The sequence below is a fragment of the Leucoraja erinacea genome, chromosome 22 (genome assembly GCF_028641065.1).
Source record: "Leucoraja erinacea ecotype New England chromosome 22, Leri_hhj_1, whole genome shotgun sequence".
Classification (NCBI taxonomy): domain Eukaryota; kingdom Metazoa; phylum Chordata; class Chondrichthyes; order Rajiformes; family Rajidae; genus Leucoraja; species Leucoraja erinaceus.
The window spans coordinates 11,282,621-11,307,431 of NC_073398.1; the positions used below are offsets into that span (position 1 = coordinate 11,282,621).

General features: G+C 40.2%; 1 protein-coding gene across 1 annotated transcript in view; it reads right to left on the reverse strand.

Moving 5' to 3' along the window:
• Positions 1–631: 631 nt before the first annotated feature.
• LOC129707717 (potassium voltage-gated channel subfamily A member 3-like) overlaps positions 632–24,811 on the reverse strand; it is a 36,333-nt gene continuing 12,153 nt past the window's right edge. Inside the window, exon 2 of the mRNA XM_055652944.1 lies at positions 632–4,024. The gene's annotated coding sequence lies outside the window, so the exon portion shown is untranslated. The remainder of the gene's footprint in view (positions 4,025–24,811) is intronic.

The following is a 24,811-nucleotide window of genomic DNA, read 5'->3' on the forward strand; positions in this document are numbered from 1 at the left end:
GAGCTCTATATCACCCATTGATTGTCCATTGCTGCAGCATGCCTTTATTTAAAATTTAATTTATTGCATTTGTTCTTCCATAAATTTCTGAAATGAAAATATCAAAACATCAAAAAAGCGGAGAGGTGACATGCAGTTAAACGTTCTCAGATTTAAACACAGTGAACTGCTGGGGTCAAGGAAGACCTGGGAGGTGAAGCACTTCTGCCAAGGGCAGCAGAAATCAGAAGGAAAAGGAGATTTATTTTATGCATCTCCTCCCACTGCTCCATGGGTATGTTCTCAAACATGTTCAATGTACATGGTCCTTTTCAGAATGGCAGGCAGTGACTTGTGGGGTGCCGCAAGGTTTGGTGCTGGGACCCCAGTTGTTTACAATATATATTAACAATTTTGATGAGGGAATGAAATATAACATTTCTAAATTTATAGATGACACAAAGCTGGGTGGCAGTGTGAGGTGCGAAGAGGATGCTATGAGGCTGCAGGGTGACTTGGATAGGTTGGGTGAGTGGGCAAAAGCATGGCAGATGCAGTATAATGTGGATAAATGTGAGGTTCTCCATTTTGGTGGCAAGAACAGGAAGGCAGATTATTATCTGAATGGTGTCAGATAACAATTCACAAGAAAAGGGGAGGTGCAATGAGACCTGGGTGTGATGTACAGTCACTGAAAGTAAGTATGCAGGTATAGCAGACAGTGAAGAAAGCCAATGGAATTTTGGCCTTCATTGCGAGAAGATTTAAGTTTAGGAGCAAGGAGGTCCTACTGCAGTTGTACCGGGCCCTGGTGAGATCACACTTGGAGTATTGTGTGCAATTTTGGTCTCCTAATTTGAGGAAGGAAATTATTGCTATTGAAGAAGTGCAGCATAGGTTCATCAGGTTAATTCCCGGGATGGCAGGACTGATGTTTGATGAAAGAATGGGTCAACTGTGCTTCTATTCGCTGGAATTTAGAAGGATGAGGGGATCTTCTAGAAACATATTAAATTCTTAGAGGATTGGACAGGGTAGATGCAGGAAAAATGTTGGGGAGTCCAGAACCAGGGGTCACAGTTTAAGAATAAGGGGTAGGTCTTTTTGGGCTAAGATGAGGAAAAACATTTTCACCCAGAGAGTTGTGAATTTGTGGAATTCTCTGCCACAGAAGGTAGTGGACGCCAATTCACTGGATGTTTTCAAGAGAGAGTTAGATTTAGCTCTTAGGGTAAGGGATACTAATTTTGGATCAGTACTGATTTTGGATGATCAGCCATGATCATATTGAATGGTGGTGCTGGCTCACGGGGCCGATGGCCTACTCTTGCACTTATTTTTTTATGTTTCTATACAGTTATTTCTCAATCACAGCATTGAGAATAACCATGTTAATGAAGAAACATGGAACATAAAACGTGGATATTTGAAAGCTTGTGATAGAAATCATGAATGATTGATTACAACTGTTCATCAAATAGATGACAGATTTACACTATTAATGTTGTGATAAGTAATTTCATATAACTGAAGAATTTACTTTTCATTTTTTTCAAAGACATTAGTTAGTTCTTAATAACTCAGTAAATATCAATATTATGAACATGTTATCAAAAATGCAGCCGGAGCTTGATCAGTTGGGAAGGTGGGCTGAGAAATGGTTAAAAGAGTTTTGGGAAGTATAACCAGGGCTGGACCTATAAAATGAATGGCAAACTGCAGCTCTCTATAGTGCTTGGTTGGCTAAGGTTTGAACAGAATGAAAAAATTACAAGAGTTGAATTGTACCCTAGAGCATTGACCTTTTTACTGTTAGATATTATCCTCAACACCCTTAACGCATAACACTTAATTGCTGGATTGCAGCAAATTTTGGTGTAGTAATATTCAGTATGTAGTATTCACAGTACTCGGGGTTCACCATATGTATCACAGTATCTTGTCTGCCAATATTGTACGGTGAAGTTTATGTCAACATGCTATAAGGACAAATATGGACATGGCATGTTGTCCTCGTTGTCTCGTCTCTCAGAAGAATAAATGGTGAATGGTGAATGGGAAACTGAAACCCACATTCAAGCAGTAAATATGGAGTTGTATTCAATCATGATTCACCTCCTGTCACCTGGCAGAAGACAACAGCTCCAAACAAAGTTCCTTGCCATAAACACGATAAATGTCTTAATAATTGTTTCCACATTATGATTAAGAAGGATGTGGAACAGGTTGACATGCGTATTGTTTCTTTCAGAAAAGTCTTCATCGAGTTAATTTTAAGACCTCATAACTTTTAAAAATGGATCTGTATCCATTTAAAATGGGATCGACATGCTTACCATTCCAGTCTCTGTTGTCACCATTCCATTCTCACTGACACTCAGTCGACTCCATTTATATCAAGGTTCTATTTATGTCATTCTAACCTTAAAGCCACTTTAGGAATAAATTGGATGGAATGTGCAATATGCACATTCTTCACAATACCAGAGGGGCCAAACAATATATTTTACTTTATCTTTGTGAGGAGCCAGGTATTTCCCATCCAGGGAACCTACTACAAACCTGCGATCCTCTGGCTAAGGTGACAGTCAGCAGATTGATCAATGATCTCAGAATTACCTGCAGTCTTCTGACTCAATGCTAAGGAAGGCCTAGTCCTTGAAACCGATGAGGCCTTTGAACAATCACACAAAATCTACTCCGATGGAAGAGGGAAATCTAGTCCCTTGGATCTGATTTGTATTTTATCAATTTTCAATCAGCCTGCTTAGAACCCAAACTATTCATCTGAAAACACAACAGTTAGCCCATTAAAACCACAAATATAATGGTGATATGTGAATATTCGTATTGCAGGTATAAGAATGGAATGTTAGAATTGATCACCACTAGAGGCAAGACACTCATCATTCTGGTAATGTTGCAACAAAAGGCTTCTTCTAATTCCTGTTCTTTATATATCCAACACTTAGACTGGAATCATAACCTCTCCTTTTTATTTGTGTTTTTACAACCAAGATGGTGTTGATCATTTCACAATAACCTCTGGCATCTGAGGCATAGATGTTGAGGTATTTATGGAGGTTTCCAAAATGCTTCACCATACAAGAACACATAATAATGTCAAAAATGTATTATCACATAAATAAAAGAAAAATGAGTGAATACATCAAACTGAGGTAGATGTCTTTAATTACAATGATACAATGATCTGACAAAAGTGCATTGATAATTTGAAAAGATGCATTAGGCCTCACCAACAAATCATAGCATGTTAAAATGCAACTGAATTTCTCACTGAAATATTTACCACTGTCACCCTGAACAGGTCTTCCAAAGAAATTGAAATCAATTTAACTAAAACCCTAGAGCTTTAATAATTAACATATCACGAGTAAACTCAATCATTTGTTATAAAACATATATCATATATACAAAAATAGATATTTGAACAATTTACCCACAAGATTAAATCCACAGTATCAGAACAGTATTCACTGCCCACAATTGATCGTTGACCCCACAAGTTAAATTTTAGTTGGGATATTTGCAGCCCAAATTAAATATCTGGTATTTTCAATGGTTCAAATTATATGTAATAGGCATATTGTGTGATTGGAATAGTAAGAACATCTATATAAATTTAAATTTATTCCCTTGCGATGCACATGTCCTCCACATTTTGTGTAAAATTAACTTAAAATAAAATGAAAATATAAAAACCTTGGCCTTCACAAGGTGAGGAGGAAAACAATATCATCAAAATTAGATCACATACATTTCGAAATGGTGCTTGAATATTAGTTACAGAACAGGATTGGGTTCTGTCTTAACACAGTAGCAGAAACAGCATGTGTGGGATCCACTTTTTCCAATGGGTTAATGTACCTGTTTATTTTCTTCCAATTCTACTCTTGTAGTTCAGGGCTTTCTCAACATGTTTCGCACATCGATTCAGAATGAGTTATTTCATCCTACATCATGCAGCAGGTGTTGATTCATCAGCTGGTGTACAGACGGGGTAATATACCAAATCATTTTGTTCCTGTAAACCAAAAGAGAATACATGGACTTAATGTTATACCACAATACAACAGCATGAGTCAGAGTAATCTTGGCCAAAACATACCATCCTACCATTCATGTACTGTAACTCGCCAAATTATAACACAATAAAAGCAAGAAAGTATGCTCACACAGGATTACTGCTTCTCATATAGCTAAAATTGTGGTTTTACTCCTTCCCACCAAATTTATCAACGTTTTCTTTCCCTTGTGGTAATTTCTGCTTTACGTTGGAAACTTTCCATCCAAAGGTAATAGAGGAGAGGTTCATCGGCTGATTGAACTGCCTTCTACACCTTTTGCTTTATAGTATTCTTAAAAATATAAGACAAATAAACAAGACACAAGGAACATGCTGTATGAACATATTGTCTTATAACAAGCTGATGTTTGTTTTTCTTGGTGCTTCCTGCACTAAAACAGAACGCACAGGTTTTATATTTTTCTTGTTAATTCCCTCCGTCTTCAACTTTCACATTGTCCACTCGGACACTTCTGCCAGCCACCTCCACTTGTGCAGCCTCCAGGCTGTCACAGGCATTCCCTTGCTCGCTGCACTACTGCCATTCTCTGCAATGTGAAACACATTTGCCTTATAACTTGTTCTTGTTCTGATGAACGGTCATCAACCTGAAACAGTGAATAATTTGATCTTCGCAGATGCTGCGTGACATTTTGTGCATGTGCAGCATTTTCTTTTTTGTAGATATTTTCTGTTTTAGTTACCAGCTTCCACCCAGTGGAAGCACAACATTGGTGACCGTGCTGGGATCATGCTTTATGGATCTTGCGTCAAGACCTGAAAGAGTGAGTGAATTTAAGTAAAGGTACTACTGAAAAGCTCAATGTATTGTGCTCTGTTGGCAGGTCAAGGACTACCTCAATGCAGCAATTATACTCAAAATATAATGAATAGGAAGGAACTGCAGATACAGACACAAAATGCTGGAGTAACCCAGCGGGACAGGCAGCATCTCTGGAGAGAAGGAATGGGTGACTTTTCAGGTCGGGGCCCTTCTTCAGTCTGAAGAGCTCCAGAATTTTGTGTTCTAATATTCTAATATCCCAGTCCTGACAAATTACACAGGTTTTTAATTAGACCAAGGTGATCTCTGTAAAAATAAAGATTTGGAAGACTACAGAGTGCCTTTTATACAGGCAGCAGAAGCCCGAAGGCCATGATAGGAGGAGCAGATGCCTGAACAAGAAGCCAGAGGCCCCAAAAGGGGACGGGCAGCTATAGCAGGAAGCAGAGATGGCAGGAATAGCAATGGAAGCCATCAACTCCATCAATCACTGTACCTCCACCCAGCTCACTTTCTCTTTCATGTACTTCACACTTAAACTGGCTTTAAATCCAATGCCAGTATTTGTTTGAGTAGAAAAGGCTTAACTCCAAAAATAAGTGAGTGATTTGAGGAATTTACAGTCCAGGATCAGCTTGAGCCCTGTGTGCCAACAGGGTCTTTTGCACTGTAAAATGCCCACATTGGTGTTGCCAAAGCAAGCCCCTCCACCCAAAATAAACTTGCTCGTGTTCCCTGTTTATCTAAATCTCATCTCACCTTTCAAAAAAGTCATCACCTTGAGTTGACTGTAAGAAAATAGTTACACTCAATTTACATCCAAATGGCTAGAGCAGCAAATGTCAAAGGTGTTTACTTTATATGAAAAAGCAATTATTTCCTCTCAACTTATTTTTTGGTATTCAAATGATGAATGTGAAAACCAGTCTAATTTCTCTCAGCTTGTGGGGTCGACAATGAACATTTGGAGTGTCTTGAAATACATAATTACGAAAACTGCAGCATATATACAGTCATTCAATGAAGATTACGAACCAACATTTGCTTAATTGATTAGACTTGGGATCTGGCAATAGACATTGATCAAAGCATGAGGCAGGGATGGTGTGGTGCTGTCTACATGGAATCAGAGGTCTGTGTGAACAAGCAAACAACTGAATACAAAGTGCAGGAGTAACTCAGCAGCTCAGGCAGCATCTCTGGTGGACATGGATAGGTGATGTTTCGCGTCAAGATCTTTCTTCAGCCTGAGTTACTCCAGCACTGTGTATTTTTTTGTAAACCAACATCTGCACTTCCTTGTGTCTACAAGCAAGTGCTTACAATTGGGTTGATGATCTGTTAATGATCAGTGTACAACCTGAAATGGGGAGGAGGATCTTGGGCATTAGAGAGTCTCCAGTAGATCCCAAGCAGAATATTCCCTTGAACAAAAACGCAGCTTATACAGTATTTATCACAAAAGGACATTGTGCTAGAATGGCAGCTTGGAAGTTTTTTAAAGAGCTCTTTACCACATGTTATCTGCTTGCCCTCACTAAAGATGCTCCAAACTATTTGATGCAGAACATGTGAGCTAATACCTTCTCCTAACATCAATTATTTTATTCATTGGAGTGTAGGTGGCTGAGGGGTGATCTTATTGAGGGGGTTAGATGGGGTAATGAACAGAGTCTTTTACCCAGGGTAGATGAATCAAGAAGCAGAGGACATGGGTTTAAAGTGAGCATGGAAAGATACAACCTGAGGGGTAACATTTTCACACAGACAGTAATGGGCATATGGAACGAGCTGTCAGAGGAGGTAGTTGAGGCAGGTACATGGTTTAGAAGGATATGGGGCAAACATGGACAGGTGGGACTAATATAGATGGGGCATTTTGGTTGACATGGGCAAGTGGGGCTGAAGGGGCTGTTTCTGTGCTGGTTGACCTGGTTTTAGATTTGATTGGTAAATCCCCAAGTACCTGTTTTAGCTCCTCCAGGCAAATTCAAATTATACCGAGTTGGGTCGAGTAACAATTAAAACTAGACTTTTAATTACACATGTTTCAGTATCACGGCACTCGGTACCTATTTTCATCTCGTAATCTAAATGATCCCAGGAAGTGTAAATTAAAATTGCAAATTCAAATCAATTACAAGAAAGAAATGAGGTTGGGGAGGATATAGATTTTTTTTTTAATGGTTTCATTTTTCTGGATCTAGGCATTTTTGGCAAGCCCAGAATTTATCAGCTGGACCTAATTTTCTTTAAGAAGGGAGGGTAAGCTTCTTGGAATTCATCTGGTTAAGGTACTCCCACAAAGTTGTTTGTTGGGTGTGGAGTTTCAGGATCTAGACCCAGTGATGATAAAAGGGAATATATTTCCAAATCAGAACCAGGTGCTGCTTGGTTAACAACCTTAAGGTGATTGTTTTCTCTGTGCCTAAAACTCTGTCCCTGGTTGGTAGAGGTTGTAAATTTAGGGGATGCCATTTGAGTAGCCTAAGCAAACAACTGCTAAGCATTTTGAATATGGTGCACATTGAAGCTATTGTGCATAATTGTGGAGAAGATGAATGTTTAGTGCAGTTGATGGGATGAATCAAGTAGGCCACTTTGTCCTGGATGGCGTGAGGCATCTTGAATACTGCTGGAGCTGCACACATCAAGGCAAATGAAGAATATTCCATTACACTCCAGAATTGTGCCTTATAGGTGGTGGAAAGTCTTTACGGAGTTAATAGTTGAGTTATTTGTCACAGAATACCCAACCTTAGATCTTCTCATAGCCACAGTGTGTATTTGGCTGGTCCAATTGATTCTTGGCCATTTGGGATCATCATGATGTTGATACCAAGGGTTCAGTGTTGGTAATGCCATTGAATGTTAAAGTGAATAGAGAAAAATAGAAAAGAAAGAGAGAAAAGCAATTTTTCAGCAATATTTTTTTATTTTCAGGGTGTGCTCATCAGCAATTATTTCTATCTCAAATTACTGATTCCACATGTATATGCAGGGAATGGAGAGATGTGGATCATATGCAGGCTGATGAAATTACTTTAACTTAAAATTATGTCCATCATAAACTTTGTGGGCCTGTGCTGTATTGTTCTATCTTCAATGTTATCTCTTGTACGAGGAATTCTTAGGCAGAAATGGAAATACATTCATTTTGTATGGTGTGTTTAGTTTGTCCGTATTGTACACGTACAGGTATTTCGAAGACGAGTTGGGGAATGAAATAATTATGTAATTTAGCTGAATAAAGCTAATAGCATGGTACAACAATCGAGCAACTGACATAATTTGTGTTTAACCACACATATTTCCTTGCCTGGTATGCTGTGTGATTTGTACATAATTACCAGCCTGACAGTTGCTAGATAGCAAAACCCGCAATGGGAGACCAAACACTGCAGTTGCTTGTAAACTGACATTTTAAAAAGTGCGATGGTATAGTAGAAATCCAAATACCAAAGTTCAAATCCCAGCACAGAAGTTAAATTCAGTTAACAATACAGAATTTGTAAAAACAACAGCTGGCCGAAGAAATAATGATCATAAACACTACTGCATTGTTATAAAGACCATCTGGTTCTTTAATAACCTTCAGGGGAAGAAATCTGCCATCTCTACATGGTCTGGTCCATATGTAACTCAAGATCCACCCTACGTGATTGACTCTCACATGCCCTCTGAATTGACCGGCAATACCAATATCACTTATCAGATCAGGGATAATAATAATAATAATAATAAATTTTATTTGTTGGTCGCCTTTCAAACATCTCAAGGACACCTTACATAGATTAACAGGAATATAAACATATAATCAGAGTAAAATAAATAATAAAGACATCACAGAGACACAAACTAAAAACAGAATTCAGTCCAAAAACAGAAAATCAAAAACACAATGTGAAGAGAGAGCAGCGGCGGCCAAAGCGCGCCAGCGTCCACTCTCCCTCCACGGCAGCCATCTTGGGATGGAGCACATCATACACAATCATACACAATCTCATAGAAATTAGGGATTGGGAATAAATGTGGGCCAAGATCCTGAAACAAAAAAAATATATTTTTTGAATGCTCATGCAGCATATAAAAAGAGAGAAACAAAATTATCATTTCAGGTTGATGAAGAAATATCACTGATACAAGTTCATTTAAGGGAGAGAAAAGTTTCAGGCAACTTAGATTTTTAAGAATGGATCAAGGCAGTTGAAGAAATTCAATTGCTGATTATTATTTTTTTAGAGCTTTTAGGATTACACTTTATAATTATGACCCAGAGGAGCCCATTCAGCTCATCAGAATGCCAGCTCCCAAAAGGGTGATACCATGGGTCATTACTCATTAACACTCTGATTACCCATTACCCCAGCAATTTGTATTCTCTCATACATGCCCAGCAACTCTCCTATGACACTTTTCCCACAACCAAACTAAGCTGTAATGTCTAAAAGCCAATTCCTCCTTCCCCCCATCCCCGGCACATCTTTAATTTAATTTTAGTTTTGTTTAGTTTAGAGATACAGCACACAAACAGGCCCTTCAGCCTACCAAGTCCGTGCCGACCAGCAACCCTGCACACTAACACTATGCTAAACACACTAGGGATAATTTGTTTTTACATTTATACCAAACCAATTAGCCTACAAACCTGTACGCCTTTGGAGTGTCGGAGCAAACCAAATCTCTCAGAGAAACCCTGTCGTCCTTTTCAAATCTTATCAATCAGTAATTTTTTCAAACTGTAATTTTTTTTTGTAAATAAAAAAATGTTAGAAATTAGACAATGTTATTGTTTGGGAACATTCAAACTACTTGACAGCTTTGCTATCGATTCATCATGAGGTATTGTTTTTACGAAGTTCTCAGTGAAGTGTCTGCTCTGGATATGAGTGCAATTAGCAGGTGAATGAATAGTGAGTGAAAGTGGCTCATTAAACACAGAAATCTGGGACAATTGTTCCCAGGTTTGAAAATAAGAATGTAAAACACAAAATCAAAGGGGTATAACCAAAATTATAACAATCACCACATAGGCAGTAGATGTAATTGATTTTGAGCACTTACTTTAGGAAGAATGCAATGGCCCAACAGAGGGTTTTGAAAAGATTCTCCAAATGATTCCAAAGATGACAGGCTTTAGTTAAGAGGGAAATTGAAGAAACTGAGGCACTTTAATTTAGAACAAGGAATTCAGAAAAGAGGCTACAAGGAACTCCAGATGCTAGTTTACAAAAGAAAAGTGAAATAATCCCAGCACTGAGCCCCAGTTATTCTCAGTTGGTGACAGTGTACAGGTCATGCGGATCACATGCTCAACATCAGCCCCCCAAAACAGACATTGTATTCCAAGTGAAGATAGACACAAAAAACTGGAGTAACTCAGCAGGACAGGCAGCATCTCTGGAGAGAAGGAATGGGTGACGTTACGGGTCTAGACCCTTCTTGGAGTGAAATTACAAGATAATGCCTCCCACAAATTTGAACTAATCAATTACCACTGAATTGCCCACACTGGCATCAGCATAGTGATGATAGATGTCACCAACAGTGCTCACAAGCAGCGTCCAAATAGCATGGCTTGCTGAGCCCTGGTTTGTGTCACTGCACGGACTGCCCAGCCTCAGATCTGGTCACTGACAAAAAGAGCTGAGCTCCAGAAGTGATGTGTGAATTACTGCCTTTGAGGTTAAAGCAGGATTAATCAAATGTGGCTTCAAGGAGCATAGGAAAAATTAAGGTCAAGAGCCCACAAGCAGAAAATGTCACAATAGTTGGAGTCTCATCTGCACAGCGGTTGTTGTGAGTTCAATCATCTAGCCCAAGTACTTCTCTGTAGGAGTTCCACCACACTGTGTCAAAACAATGCATGCAAGTTGCTTCATCAATGAGCTTCCGTCCATTAGAATGTCAACAGTGGGGATATTTGCTGATGGCTGCATATCTATCAACAACTCCTCAGCAAATGAAGCAGCCCACCCCTGCATGCAGCAACACACACACACACACAACATTCAGGCATGGACTGATAAATGACAAGTACCATTTTAGCCAGAGAATTACAACCTATGAGCATCTCCAAGACAAACTGTAGTTACTCACCCCTTACACTTAGCAGCATTTCTGCTGACAAGTATTTCAATGGTAACATTTGATGGGGTCACCACTGACCAAATCTCTGGACACATAATATATTTTGCACACACGAGCAGGTGAGAGTCTGGATACCCTGCAGAGAGTGACTCGCCAACAAATACCTTGAATTATTTTGCAATCATTTAGTTCCACTCTTCACATTCCAGAATCTACAGCTTTTTGTTCTCCACTTCTCAGCTCTCAACCTTTGTTGCTATCTCCTCCCTCCACTCCCACACCCATCTGTTATCTGCCAACCAATCTGATCCAGCTATCACTTGCTAGCTCTTGCCCCACTACTCTCTCCCACATCTTTATCCCGGCTGCTTTCCCACTCCTCCTTCAGTCCAGATGACAGGTCTCAATCCAAAACATCAACAGTGCATTTCCCTCCTCAGAAGTTGCCTGACCTGCTGAGTTCCTCCAGCAAATCTTTTTTGTTCTGTTTTCCAGTATCTGCCATCTCTGGTGCCACCACCTGGCACTTCCTATCAACTACAAAGTATGCCGTCAATGTGCCTGGTTGAATTCTGCCCCAACACATCCAAGAAATTCAGTATCGTCCTGTGAAAAAGCAGCCAATTAATTGGTACCCCATTTACCTCCCTAATAATCTTTCCCACCACTCCTCGAACACCATCACCAAAGTGAACGCCACACCCAAAATACCATGCAGTTACTCAATTAGGCTAATCTGAAGCACCTCACAAACACTGTAACCAAGATGGGCAAGGGCAGCAGGCCACGAAAACAATATAACTGCAGATTCCTCTCTAAATTACAAACAATCACTGCCGGAAAATGTAAAATGAAAATGCTGGGTCTTAATCCCAGGAGTTCCTACCAAGCACATTGTGGAAGTACCTTCTCCAGGAATGTGGCCATTTAAGAACTGCACAGTATCATCAAGGAACCCCACCATCTGGGCCATGCCCTTTTCTCACTGCTACCTTCAGGCAGGAGGTGCATCATCTGCTAAGTGCTTATAAATCTTTTTTTTTTCCAGATTCTTAGCATCCAATATTCTTTGCTTATGTTTGTCTGTCAAATGCTGATCTCCTGTTAATCCAGTATAGGCAACTGTCTCTAAAACTCCTCTTCTAGTGGAAATGTTAAGACCTGGCACTGCCCCAGTGTGAATGGTTGGAAAATCATGCAGGCATTAATAGCGATTAATAATTGCTATTATTAATAGCAAAGTCCAGTTATTAATTGCCATTAGGAGCAATGAATTGCTATTATTGCAAAGTGTCAATATATCATCATCAATATGCAGTTTTCTGACAGGCGCTGACAAACATGTAAAAACATCAGGCACAGAAATGGAGAAGAGGATAATTTTGGCTTTACTCTCTGCCAGTTGTTCTGAGCATTTAGATTCTCGACCATAGTAACAATGTGTACCAGTCCTAAGCAACTAGAACTGAATATAAACAAGATCTGTTTTTGGCGATGAGCTTTTCCTTACCAAAACAAATCTGTGCAGGAAGACACTTTATACATGGAACAGGACTGAAATTGCTGTGCCAGTCATTTATAGAATGTGGTATTTTTATTTGTGCCTTGCCACGTGACATATTCCCCAGAGATGTTCCAACAGAATTTCATGGAGAAATGTCATTTGACACTTTCAGAAAATGTGCCAGTTCAAGAATAGTTCATTGCAGAAAAGTGCTTCATATTTAAAATAATAAAATAAATGGATATAAATGTTACATTTATTCTCGTACTTGCTTAACTTGTGATGTAAAGCAAGCACATGATCACGATTCATTGGGTACACATTATGAGGGTAATTAATTCAAACTCTTCACAAGGTCACTGCTCAGTCTTTCAGACTGATCTCTGAAACGTGCAACATGTGAACATGTTTTTTTTCACTCAGTGTCCTTCCTCTCGCAAGGTCATGTGAACCACTGCCTGTATCCTATCGCTCTTAAAGTACATGTTTGCCTGCCTTCATTGGTCAGTATAATAGTCAAGGTCATAATGCAGTTCTTTGATGCAGGACTTTGGTTAGACCGCATTTGGAGTATGATATGCAGTTCTGGTTGACATGGTATTGAAAAAATACTGAAACAGTACTTGGTGACTATTATTTTTCATCGGATTGATCATGGAAATTTCTAGCCTCCCATGTGTTCCAATGAGAGAAGGAGTGAAGAATCAGTTTTGTAGCCTTTTTTCAGAAGTGTAGACCTTTTGAACATTCTTCCTGCTACAACAGACATGATCAATGCAATGGACACTAATCTGTCCACCAATTGGTTTTGCTACACCCTTATCTCTGACGGTTTCACTAGTTACTTCTGGTATTTTTATCTGCCCCATTGATGCAGTCTCCTTCTCTAACCACAAATAAAAATAACTCCTCTATGACTCCAACACTCCTCTATAACTCCTCTAATACCTCACAAACCTCTAACCCTCAACTCTATCCTAGACTGCTAACCTAACCCTCAACTCATCCATTCCTCCCTCTAGCCACTCTCATAAGATCCTTTCCTTCTAATGATCCTGACAACCAATCCTCACCTGATTTCACCACCCTCCCACCCACACCCAATGACTGGATCATTCATGACTTTCAACATTTGCTCTGACTCCTTCATTTATGGTCCATTGCCCTAACCCCCTTCTTGCATTTACTCTCCGTGACATCAGACCAGACCTGACCCCAGAACTATGCAATTTCCCACATGTGTTCAACATAGACAAAACATACAAAATAAAGTCTTATCGAAGACAGATCAGTAGGATGGCTTGGATTGTTTGTGGTACTGAGTTTACTGATAGTGAGCACTCCGAAGAGAATGCTGTTTGACCCACCCTAACAAAGGGATTAACAAGCTTTCACATGCCATGCCTATTGTCTAGGCCTTGCTGTTTGCTAATACTGGTGTTTCATTTATGTTATAGCTTACAAACACGAGAAATATCATTAAACAATTGCTCCAGAAATAAATGCGGAAACTATAGTAAACGTTCAGCATGTTTCCAGGAATTATTGCTCAGAATTAGGACTGGGTATTTTTTCCATAGCTGCAAAGACTGCTAATTTAATAAAAAACAAATGTGCAGTAACATTAGGGTGTTTCTAATGTCCAGAATATGTTGTAAAATGGAACCTACGTCCATCACAGCTGCAGTCAGAGAAAGGTGCCAACCCTTAAAGTCACATCCTCATGAATGTCAGACAGCAGCAGCAGCACACACAGTGTGGTTGCCATGGAGAGAGAGACTGCAGGAGAATGGGAGAGAGCCTCCGCAATTCACAGCGATAAAGAAATGCTTAGAGCTGAGATACATTCAAGATCACGGAAACCGACCAGGGTCAGTTTAAGGAAAGCCAGGCATTGTTTTGTTTAGTTTAGAGATACAGCGTGGAAACAAGCCCTTCGGCTCACCAAGTCCACGCCGACCAATGATATCTTTGTTTACTAGTTCTATCCTGCACACAAGGGGTAATTTTCAGAAGTCAATTAACCTACAAACCTGCACGTCTTTGGAATCGCTTGAATTGTCTTATCCAAAACTGGGAATCTATGCTCAAGGGAACAACGTTACAATAAATATCATGTCTCACAAGATTTGCCAAATTAAGCAGAAGGCATGGTGTGCAAGTTGTAGAAATCTGCTGCTGCTGCTGCTGCTGCTGCTGCTGCTGCTGCTGCTGCTGCACAAGTGCACAATGACAGTCCACAACTGCCCTTCCCTACACCATTCACAAACCTCACCCCATCACTGAAATTCTCCTCTTCACCATCCACACAGAAGTCACCACCAAATAGAGATGAATGAAAAGGTTACTCTATGTCCCTCCCATCCTCCATTTACCATAAAACAGTAATGGATAGAAGGGAGGCTGGAAAGGAGGAGTTCTTCTCAAATGCAACTCTTCACCAGTTTGGAGGTGATCACATTCCTCCTCAAGAGCAAAGGAGCTTGGCTTCATCTGTGGTTCATCTTGTGGTTGAGTCCCATCAGGTTCAGGCTCAGTTCCCAAGCTCCACCATTGAGTGGAGATCCTCCAAGAAATGTCTCTCACTACAGATAGACACACAAAGCTGGAGTAACTCAGTGGGATAGGCAGCATCTGGGTGATGTCTCGGTTCGAGACCCTTCTTCCGACTCAGCTGATGAGGTTGGAATGCACACTGCTGTCAGAAGCTAGGAAACTGGAACACAAAAAGACCCAGGTTGTGGCAGCCACAAAAAAATCAGTGGCTGCTTCTACTCATGGGCAACAGCAATGCTGACAAATCCATGAGCCCAAGATGCCACTGTCTCCTTTCTGAAATCCAAGTAGATTAACTCATTCCATCCTTAAAAGAGAGACTGGCTGACTGATCTGGAAGCCGTGGTGAGCAGCAGATTGATAAATGTAACATAAATTTGCTGCTGCCTGGAGATTCAGTAGTCAGGAAACTAAGAATAGCTATCACCCTAACAAGCAGAATGTGCAGTTCAGACATGAAGTGCATGAAAGGTCATCCTGCAGAATGTCACATTTCTCATTGATCTCAAACCATGAAAATCCCAGCCTGCGATGATATTGCTCCTCTGATACTTTCAAACACCTCGTGGTGGTGTCTCAGGAAATTTTGGGAATGGATACAAATTCACCATCATCAAGGTCCCCAGCCCTCCCTGGTTATTTGACCTGTTTCCCCAGTAACCTCTTGTAATGGATTGCTCTGAAGAGTGACACCCCTGAAGCACCCATTAACGCATCTCTGCAGATAAGTGCTGCCACAGGCGTTCCTGATAGTTCTGTGAACCACTACTTTCTGTGAAAGTATTTGAGCAGCCTACCAGCTGGTCATTTGAGTCTCTTGTTGTCAGAAGCCAATCACTTTGGTGAATAAGGCATTAAATGGTCTGATGTTCTCCGAGCTTCACTGACATTGAATCGCAACAGCTGTTGTCTGGAGATTCTTGCTGATATGGGCAGAAATGCATGTTGCCCACCAGGAAATATCAGGCACACTGAATGGTGCCTTGTCCAATTTCATGGCATCTACCATTTCATCAGGTAATGATCAAAAACGTAACTTACTTCAGGAAAAATTAAAATGGCCTCTCTCAGTGCTATGTGATCCAACTTCCGGATATAAAATATGCTGTGAATATTATTTCGACACACATAGAGTACTACTGAGCAGGTTAAAAAAATGTTTGAACCCCAACTGCTTTTTAGGAAGAGATTTGTAAAAAAAACTACTTAGATGGTGCAGTGCTGAGCAAGAAAAAGCCAATATGAAGAAATACAACAGTAATAATTTATAAGCAGCCTCAGTGACAATTACCATAGGAACATGCAAGCGCATAATTCTCTGTGAAGCAGAATTGTGTCTCAGAGTGCGATTTAACACAATAACAGGTAAACTAAGACATTGTATCATAATGTTCAAAGGAATATCATTTAGAATGTTCGGCAAAATACTTACTTCAACTGAATTATTACGCCCACCAAAATAGTGAAGAGAGAAAACATATTAAACGTTTACATAGCAATCCCACAAAATATATTAAAGAGAACTCCCCTCCTCTACTTGTTCTGCCTGTTAGGTTGATTATATACATGTAGGGTAGATTGGGAGCAACGTTGTAATGTCAATAACCATTCTTAGGAGAAGGTGCTTCATAGGCTGAACCTAGGCTCTAAAAACCTATGCAGGAATAAAGACATAGAATTAACTTGCACATTGTTTTTATCCTGGTACAAATTATCAACTGGTTTCCATGCTTGCGGTACAGATCGCACTGTTTATTCTATTATCATTTTATTAGTGGTTCCACATAGACCTCAAAGTCTGTGACAGTCTCTCCAAGTGCCATATCTATCTGATGTGTGATTATAGGGAACCATAAGGCATGGGCAGTGGCGTTCAACCGTAAATAACTAGCTGTTTATTGCTAAGTTAAGAGGCCATTTCAGGTGCCATAGTATTGTAGTGCACTTTGTGTCTATTATTGTTATGCCTTGCTGTTTTCACCACTTGTAGAGGAGATAACTGTTAAAATCAATTGTAGAAATCGAGCTTCAAGACATTTATTGGTCTTGTACATGCGATCAAGGTCCATAAAATCTATTGTTTTTAAATCTCAGGAACTGCAGCACTGGCCTTGTACTGCCCAACACAGGGCATGATATGTAGGAAGGAACTGCGGATTCTGGTTCACACCAAAAATAGACACATTAGAGTAACTGGAGAAAAGGAATAAGTGACGTTTCGGAAGGGTCTCGACCAGAAAAGTCACCCGTTCCTTTTATCCAGAGATGCTGCTTGACCTGCTGAGTTACTCCAACATTTTGAGTCTATTTACACCACATGATATCACAGAGTCCATACTTCAGAAACCAAAGCTAATATTGTATAGGGAACAAAGTGCTGGAGTAACTGAGTGGGTCAGGCAGCATCTCTAGAGAGCTTAGATCGGTGAAGCTTTCAGGTCAGAACCCTTGTTCTGAAGTGTCTGATCCATGTTCTCCAGAGCTGCTGCCTGACCCACTGAATTACTCCTGTACATTGTATCCCTTTTTGTAAATCAGCATCTGTACTTCCTTGTTTCTACTAAAGCTAATATTATAATGTCCCACCAGGCTGTCACTCAGTTAGTACTGTATTGAGTCTACCATTCACATTTCACAACTTGCAAACTATGATAGTTCTTCTGTTATTATAGGCATAATAAATAAATATTTGCATGATACTCATTAACACCTTTTCCTCCCTTGGCAGTATAAGATGTTGCATAAATCAAACAATTGCACTTGAACAGTAAAAGACAAACATTGCAGTTTTATTTATCCCAATGCAGGAGAACATTTTCACAAGGAGCACCCAACATCAAATTAATGGCTTGATTTAGGGCCTAAATGAAGAAAGGTGATAATATCCTTTTATCCACCCCTTTCCCAAATCCCACCTTCCCTCACTTTACTGTCCTTCTTGAATCAAAAGATGCAGAGGTGTAAAGATACACCTCACACTTCTCCCATCACCATTTCCCTGTCCTTTTTTCCTGTCAAGACAGCAACTAGCCAAGCAGTGGTAGAAGAGCAAGAAAGGGTTGCAAGATGAGAACACAGCACCATTCTGCCTAACTCACCCTGCACCAGATCAGACACTGACCATAAATGTTATTTAGTCATCTTGTAGATATACACTTCTGAGTTACTAGACCTGCAGCCAGGGCAAGGGAAAGCAACATCAGTTCCTCAAAAGATAAAGTAACTCTTGATTACAAAACTACACATAGACAAAAAAATACTGGAGTAACTCAGCGGGACAGGCAGCATCTCTGTAGAGAAGAAACGGGTGACGTTTTGGGTCGAGACCTTCAGACTGCAGTTCCTTCTCATACAAAACTACAGAGACAGCTCAGTTCATGGACGCACATAGCTGAAAATAGTTGATCGATTCTATGGCCATCAGAAAGTCCAGGAGCCTGGATGATACCAACATCGACTTTGCACTGAGCTTTGAGGAGTTTTCTTTCCATTGTGGGAAAGGTAGCAACATAATCATAAGTCAGCATCTAACGCTCAATATCTAAGCCTGCAACACAGCACAACAGAAGGAACCCAAGGGTTGCTTTCTGAGGTAAAAGGACATACTTGTATCATGCAAGCTCGACTTTCTACATTGCAGTCTTAGGTTATTGTTATCATAACTGTGGATATCAGTATACAAAAGGGTTAGCTGTATTGACACAGTATTCAACAATGTGTGCTCAAAAAAAGAAACATGGAAAGATGGAGTAACTGTCCTTGGTAATGACTTTAGCTCCCATAGTACAGACCTATCCTCTTCAAGCTGATAGCATTTATGATTCCACCATTGCCACCTGACAATGGCTTGTTGTTATAGTCTTAGTGTTACAGCCTGGAAACAAGACATTGTTCTAACTTATCCATGCTGACCAAGGTGACTTCATGAGCTGGCCCCATCTGCCTGCCCATTTCCCCCTCAAAATCTGATGCTAAAATACTCCACGTCGACTTCTGGAATTTCAGGCTAATTTAGATAATACCAAACACAAAACTATGCAACAGCCATTATAATGAGTCACCAACAAATGCACAGATAATTAATGATCCCTTTAAAATGCACCGGGAAAATGGCGATGTGGTAAAGGGGGGAGAGATTCTTTCCTACCACTGAATCCATGTTCAGTTGTACATGATCCAGTTACAAACATGTTCCAATTAGGCAGCATTGGCATCAAATTAGTTTGCAGGTTGCTGATGTCTTCCCTCATATGTTCATCAAGCTTTACCAGGCCACTCATTAATCCTTAACTGATGCAGAATCAGCATATTGTCTTTATCTAAATGTGCATGGACAAAAATCGTCATTGGAATGGATTTGGCATCTGTTGCACTCAAAGACTAGTGGCTCAGATCTAAAGCTAAAACTCAATTAATTCTATTTCTTCCATCACTGAAATTCATTTAGAACATAAAACAGGCCCTTTGGCCCACAATGGCTGAACATGATGCCAAGATCAATTCGTATCTGCCTGCACATAATGGTGTCAGGGTGAAGGTAGTCAAGGGCTTCGTTCTTTGACATAAATATCAACAACAACCTGCCCTGGGCACACCAATGCCTCTACTTCCTCAGAAGACTAAGTACGTTTAGCATGTCTCCAACGACTCTTACTAACTGCTGCAGATGCACTGTAGGAAACATCTCCTAATCCGATTTTACACAGCCATCATCCAAAGCATGCTCTCTTCATCAATAACAGTATGGTACAGCAGTTTAGACACTCACTCCCGTAATAAACTACAGCGCATTGTCAACAAAGCATCCAAAATCATCAGCACTCCCCTCCCATCAATAGAATCACTCAATCTCAAACTGTCTGTGTCAAGGGTGAAGAAAATAATTTCTGATCCCTCCCACCCAGCTCACCACATCTTCCGGCTGCTGCCGTCAGGAAAGCGCTACAGCTCACTGCCCGCCAAAACATCACGATTTAAAAACTGTTTCTACCCACATGCAATTCGAATTCTGAACACTCTATGACAACATCACATAGCCACCTCGTGCATGTACTGTAAACTCTACTGTATGTTGTTGTGTTTTATGTTATGTTTGACGGGAATCAGCCTATTGTGTAACATCCTGTACTGAACCTGAATTCCACCAGCTTGACTGTGTGGTCATTAAATAATCTGAATCTGAATCTGAATCTGAATCCTATCCAGATCCGTCACAACTGGGTTTGGCAACAGTTCTTCCCAAGATCACAAGAAATGTCAGAGAGTTAAAGACGTAGCCCAATCCATCCTGCAAACTAGCCATCCTGCAAACAAACTAGCCCCCACTACCCCTCGCCATCCACTCCATGATGGATTGGGCTATGTCCACAACTTTTCCTCAGTCATATTGAAGTCTCTGCATAAAAGCAATAAGAGACAGGAACAAATAGAAAACAAACACCACGAGAATGCATTTGGTTCACTTGAGGATTTTTTAGGTAATGTTGCAGGAATTCCTTTACGAATTTACTTGTAATAATTATTTTACAGTGACTTATTTTCTTCTGTAGCCATGTACATAAGAGCATAGAAATGTATAGCACAAGAATGGGCCCCTCATATAGAATTGTGCCAAACATGTTGCCAAGTTAAACTGCTTATCTGTCTGTACATGATCCATTTATTACCTGCACATCCCTGTGGCCACCTATAAGCATCTTAAACGCCACTTTCATATCTGCCTCTACCACCACCCCTGGCAATGTGTTCCAGGCCCCCACTACTCGCTGTGTAAAACAAAACCTGCCCTGTACATCTCCATTACACTTTCCCCCTCTCACTTCATAGCTATACCCTCTAGTGTTGGACATTTACACCCTAGGAAAAAGGTTCTGGCTGTCTCCTCTATCTGTGCATCTTTATAAATGTATGTACTATGCAGACCAGTTGGTGACCAGTGTGAAAGGTTAGGAAAGGTTTGGGAATATTGGTAAATGAGGGACCGAGGTTGCGATAACCACATTAGGACAAATAAACTAGTTGTTCTTGAAGGACACAGAGAGAAAGTGGTTATCTAGGCTGCTTCCTCTCATTTCTTTGTCTTAAAGATAAATATTCACCTGAAAGCCAATGGCTGTTCATCCTTGCTCAATACCAAGGTTGTAGCTGTAACTGCAGCAGATTTGAGGTATCAGGCAGTGTGACCTTACTGATGAGATGAAAATACATCTCCCTTGTTGATCCTCACTGAGTGTCAGGAAGGACAATAACTCCCCAAAGCCAGGGTATTTAAGGTGCATTTTCGAAACTGAGCTCTGCCACCTCTCCAACCATCTCCTCTCTCCCACTTCCCACAGCTAGCTTTGTTGTGCGTGACCTCTATTCTGTCTCCCAGTCTTTCTGCATTCCAAAGTAAATGCTTCCTAATGCAACCATATCGGAAAGCAGCTGCTTTGTGTAAATGCACTGATGTCACTGATATCAGCCAGACCTGGCACAACAATCCCGGTAAATATCAAACTTAAAACAACAAGAGAAAGTGCACACACTTGTAGAATGGCATTAGCACTCAGAAGAGATCGGGACCTAACTTGTTAAAGGTTATTCCTTTAAAGTGTTAATATGTGGGGATCACTGGTGGGTGTAGACTCGGTTTCGACACTGTATCTCTAAACTAAATTAAAAATTTAGGATGATAGCTACCACAAAAATTCAAAAATGGCCAAACCCTCATGTCAAATTAACAAAATGAAATATTTCCTGAGTACTTTGATCCCTTAGTGCATGCCAGATCAAAAACAAATCATCATGTCGACTAATAAAAATATGAAATAAGCTTGGATTTAATATATAATCAGTATTAGATGAAGGAAGGAGGTGCAGAGGACCCAGCATTATGGCCATTTGAGTCACGCAAATTCATCCTCATAGAATTCACAAATCATTTAAAAAGTTGGGATATGGAATTAAATTAATTCTAACAGAATTTATATTAGAAAAGTAAATAAATAAATAAACATAACACTTCATTTGTGTTTCTTGATGCCTGTGCAAATGATACGTGCGTTACTGAAGGTCGCAATATGGACTGTTTTCCAGTTATGCAACGCTCCCTTCCAACCCATGATAAGATGGTCGCCTGAAATTGAGAATTGTTATTTCAAGGAGTTAGAGAAAATCAGAATAGTTCGAGAAAAAAATATCTATTTTTTTACAAAATGTCTTTTTCACATATAAAATGTTAGGTATACTAGCAAGTGTTAGCATTTATTCCAATTTATTGTCCTTGATGGACTGACTGGTGCTTAGGTGTTGTGAAGCTCCCTCCATAACTCCCTGGTCAATTCTTCCCTTCCCTCCCCGGGCACTTTCCCTTGCAACCGAAAGAGATGCTACACTTGTCGCTTTACCTCTCCCCTCGACACTATTCAAGGACCCAAGCAGTCGTTCCAGGAGCGACAAAGGTTCACCTGCATCTCCTCCAACCTCATCTATTGCATCCGCTGCTCTAGGTGTCAGCTGCTCTACATCGGTGAGACCGTAGGCTTGGCGATCGCTTCGCCCAACACCTCTGCTCGGTTCGCACTAACCAACCTGATCTCCCGGTGACCCAGCACTTTAACTCCTCCTCCCATTCCGAATCCAACCTTTCTTCCCTCGGTCTCCTCCATGGCCAGAGTGAGTCTCACCGCAAATTGGAGGAGCAGCACCTCGTAGTCTGAAGAAGGGTCTCGACCTAAAACAGCACCCATTGCTTCTCTCCAGAGATGCTACCTGTCCCGCTGAGTTACTCCAGCATTTTGGGTCTGTCATTGGTTTCTCTAAATCAACTTTTTCTGTTGCCTCACCAAAAGGTTAATTTGAATTAATCAAATTCAATTAGCGTGTAACAAATTTAAGCTACTCGTCTTTATTAATTCGATCTTCTCCCAGTGCTATGAATTCCTTTAAATAAACAATATCAGCCTGACCTCTTTCAAAAAGGGTTGCTCCCTACATTCCCCAAATACTAAATGCATATTGGACACTGGTATGTCATGCATAACTTCATTCACAGAGCATTTACAAGCGCTTTGTTGTGCATTCACAAGCATTTCAATTTAACAATTTTTTTTAATTTAAGGTTTGGATGGCCCAGTCCATTCAATGCACAAAGAGACAGATAATCTAGTGCATTGCAGATCTTATATATGTGGAATATTATGGAGTATTTACTAAATGTTGAAAATATATGCATTTTTTAAGGAGGCTAAAAATAATATCTATAGGAATCTATATGAAATTCTTTGAAGAGGAAATTACAGCATAAAAAAGACTTGGACAGAGCCTTTTATAAAGAGTATCTCAGCTATCCAAGTACTTCAGAAATGCTGCCAGAACTTCAGAGATGCTGCCTGATCTGCTGGGTTATTCTAGTACTTCATGTCCTTTTAGGTTACAAACTTGTTTGATTTGGAAATATATTCCCATTCCTTCATTCGTCCAGGGTATAAATCCTGAAACCTCCAGTCCAACTTCTCTGTTAAATTACTTTCAACGGATTGCAATTCCCATAGACAGTTATCAATGACCACAAAGTTGGTTTTGCCTGTGACACTTACATCCTATAAATAAATAAAAAACAAGCTACAGTTATACAGGCCAACAAACATAATTACCTGTTTATCCCAATGTCCCAATGTCCATATCGAGTATTGATTCCTTCATACCGCTCCAATTTTGCAAGTGGCATGAAATATGAAGAAGGTACATTTTGATGCAGCTTTGTAGAATTCTTGTGAGACCATATCCCCAACACTATGTACAGTTCCTGTCTCATAGTCATATTGCTACCAAACACAGAAACAAGCCATTCGGCCCAATTCGCCCATACTAACCACATTATCTACCAAGCTAGTTCCACTTGCCTGCACCCACATCCCTCCATGTTTAATGAAGGACATCTCATATTGAAAGATATGCAGTAAGCTCCACTGGGTTGATTCTTGAGATGAAAGGGTTAACATGTGAAAGGTTGCCTATTACTAATACAGAAGACCTTTCCCAGTACTTTTTTGTTTAAACTCCAGAAGAATGTTAATTCAGATAATTACTACAAGCTAAAACGTTGTTTTTTTCAGAAGGCTTTCCTATTATTATACCGGGCAAAAATCATGTGAAGCTCAAAAAAAAATTGCTGCCAAATTTCTTTACCCTGATGGCACCCCTCCATGTTTTCCTGTAGACACTATCCCTGGTGATTTGGTCACAGAAAAAGCTCCGTAATTTATTGCATCCCACCTCACTTCAATTTCAGACTTGATTTCCAACAATTCTCTTAATTGGCTTTTCAAACTCTATCCAGAATATCAGAAATCAAGGGCTATCTGGTGAGAGAAGTCAATGTTCACACCGCTATGAACATTGACTTCTCTAACTTCAGATAGCCCTTGCTTTCTCTCATTGAAACATATGATTGTTAAGGGATTGGACACGCTAGAGGCAGGAAACATGGTCCCGATGTTGGGGGAGTCCACAATCAGGGGCCACATTTCAAGAATAAGAAGTAAACCATTTAGAACGGAGACGAGGAAACACTTTTTCTCACAGAGAGTGGTGAGTCTGTGGATTTATCTTCCTCAGAGGGCGGTGGAGGCCAGTTCTCTGGATGCTTTCAAGAAAGAACTAGATAGGGCTCTTAAAAATAGCACAGTCAGGGGATATAGGGAGAAGGCAGAAACGGGGTACTGATTGGGGATGATCAGCCATGATCACATTGAATGGCGGTGCTGGCTCGGAGGACCAAATGTACAAGCCCAGCTGCTTCATTCTCTCAGCATATGACAGTCCCGCA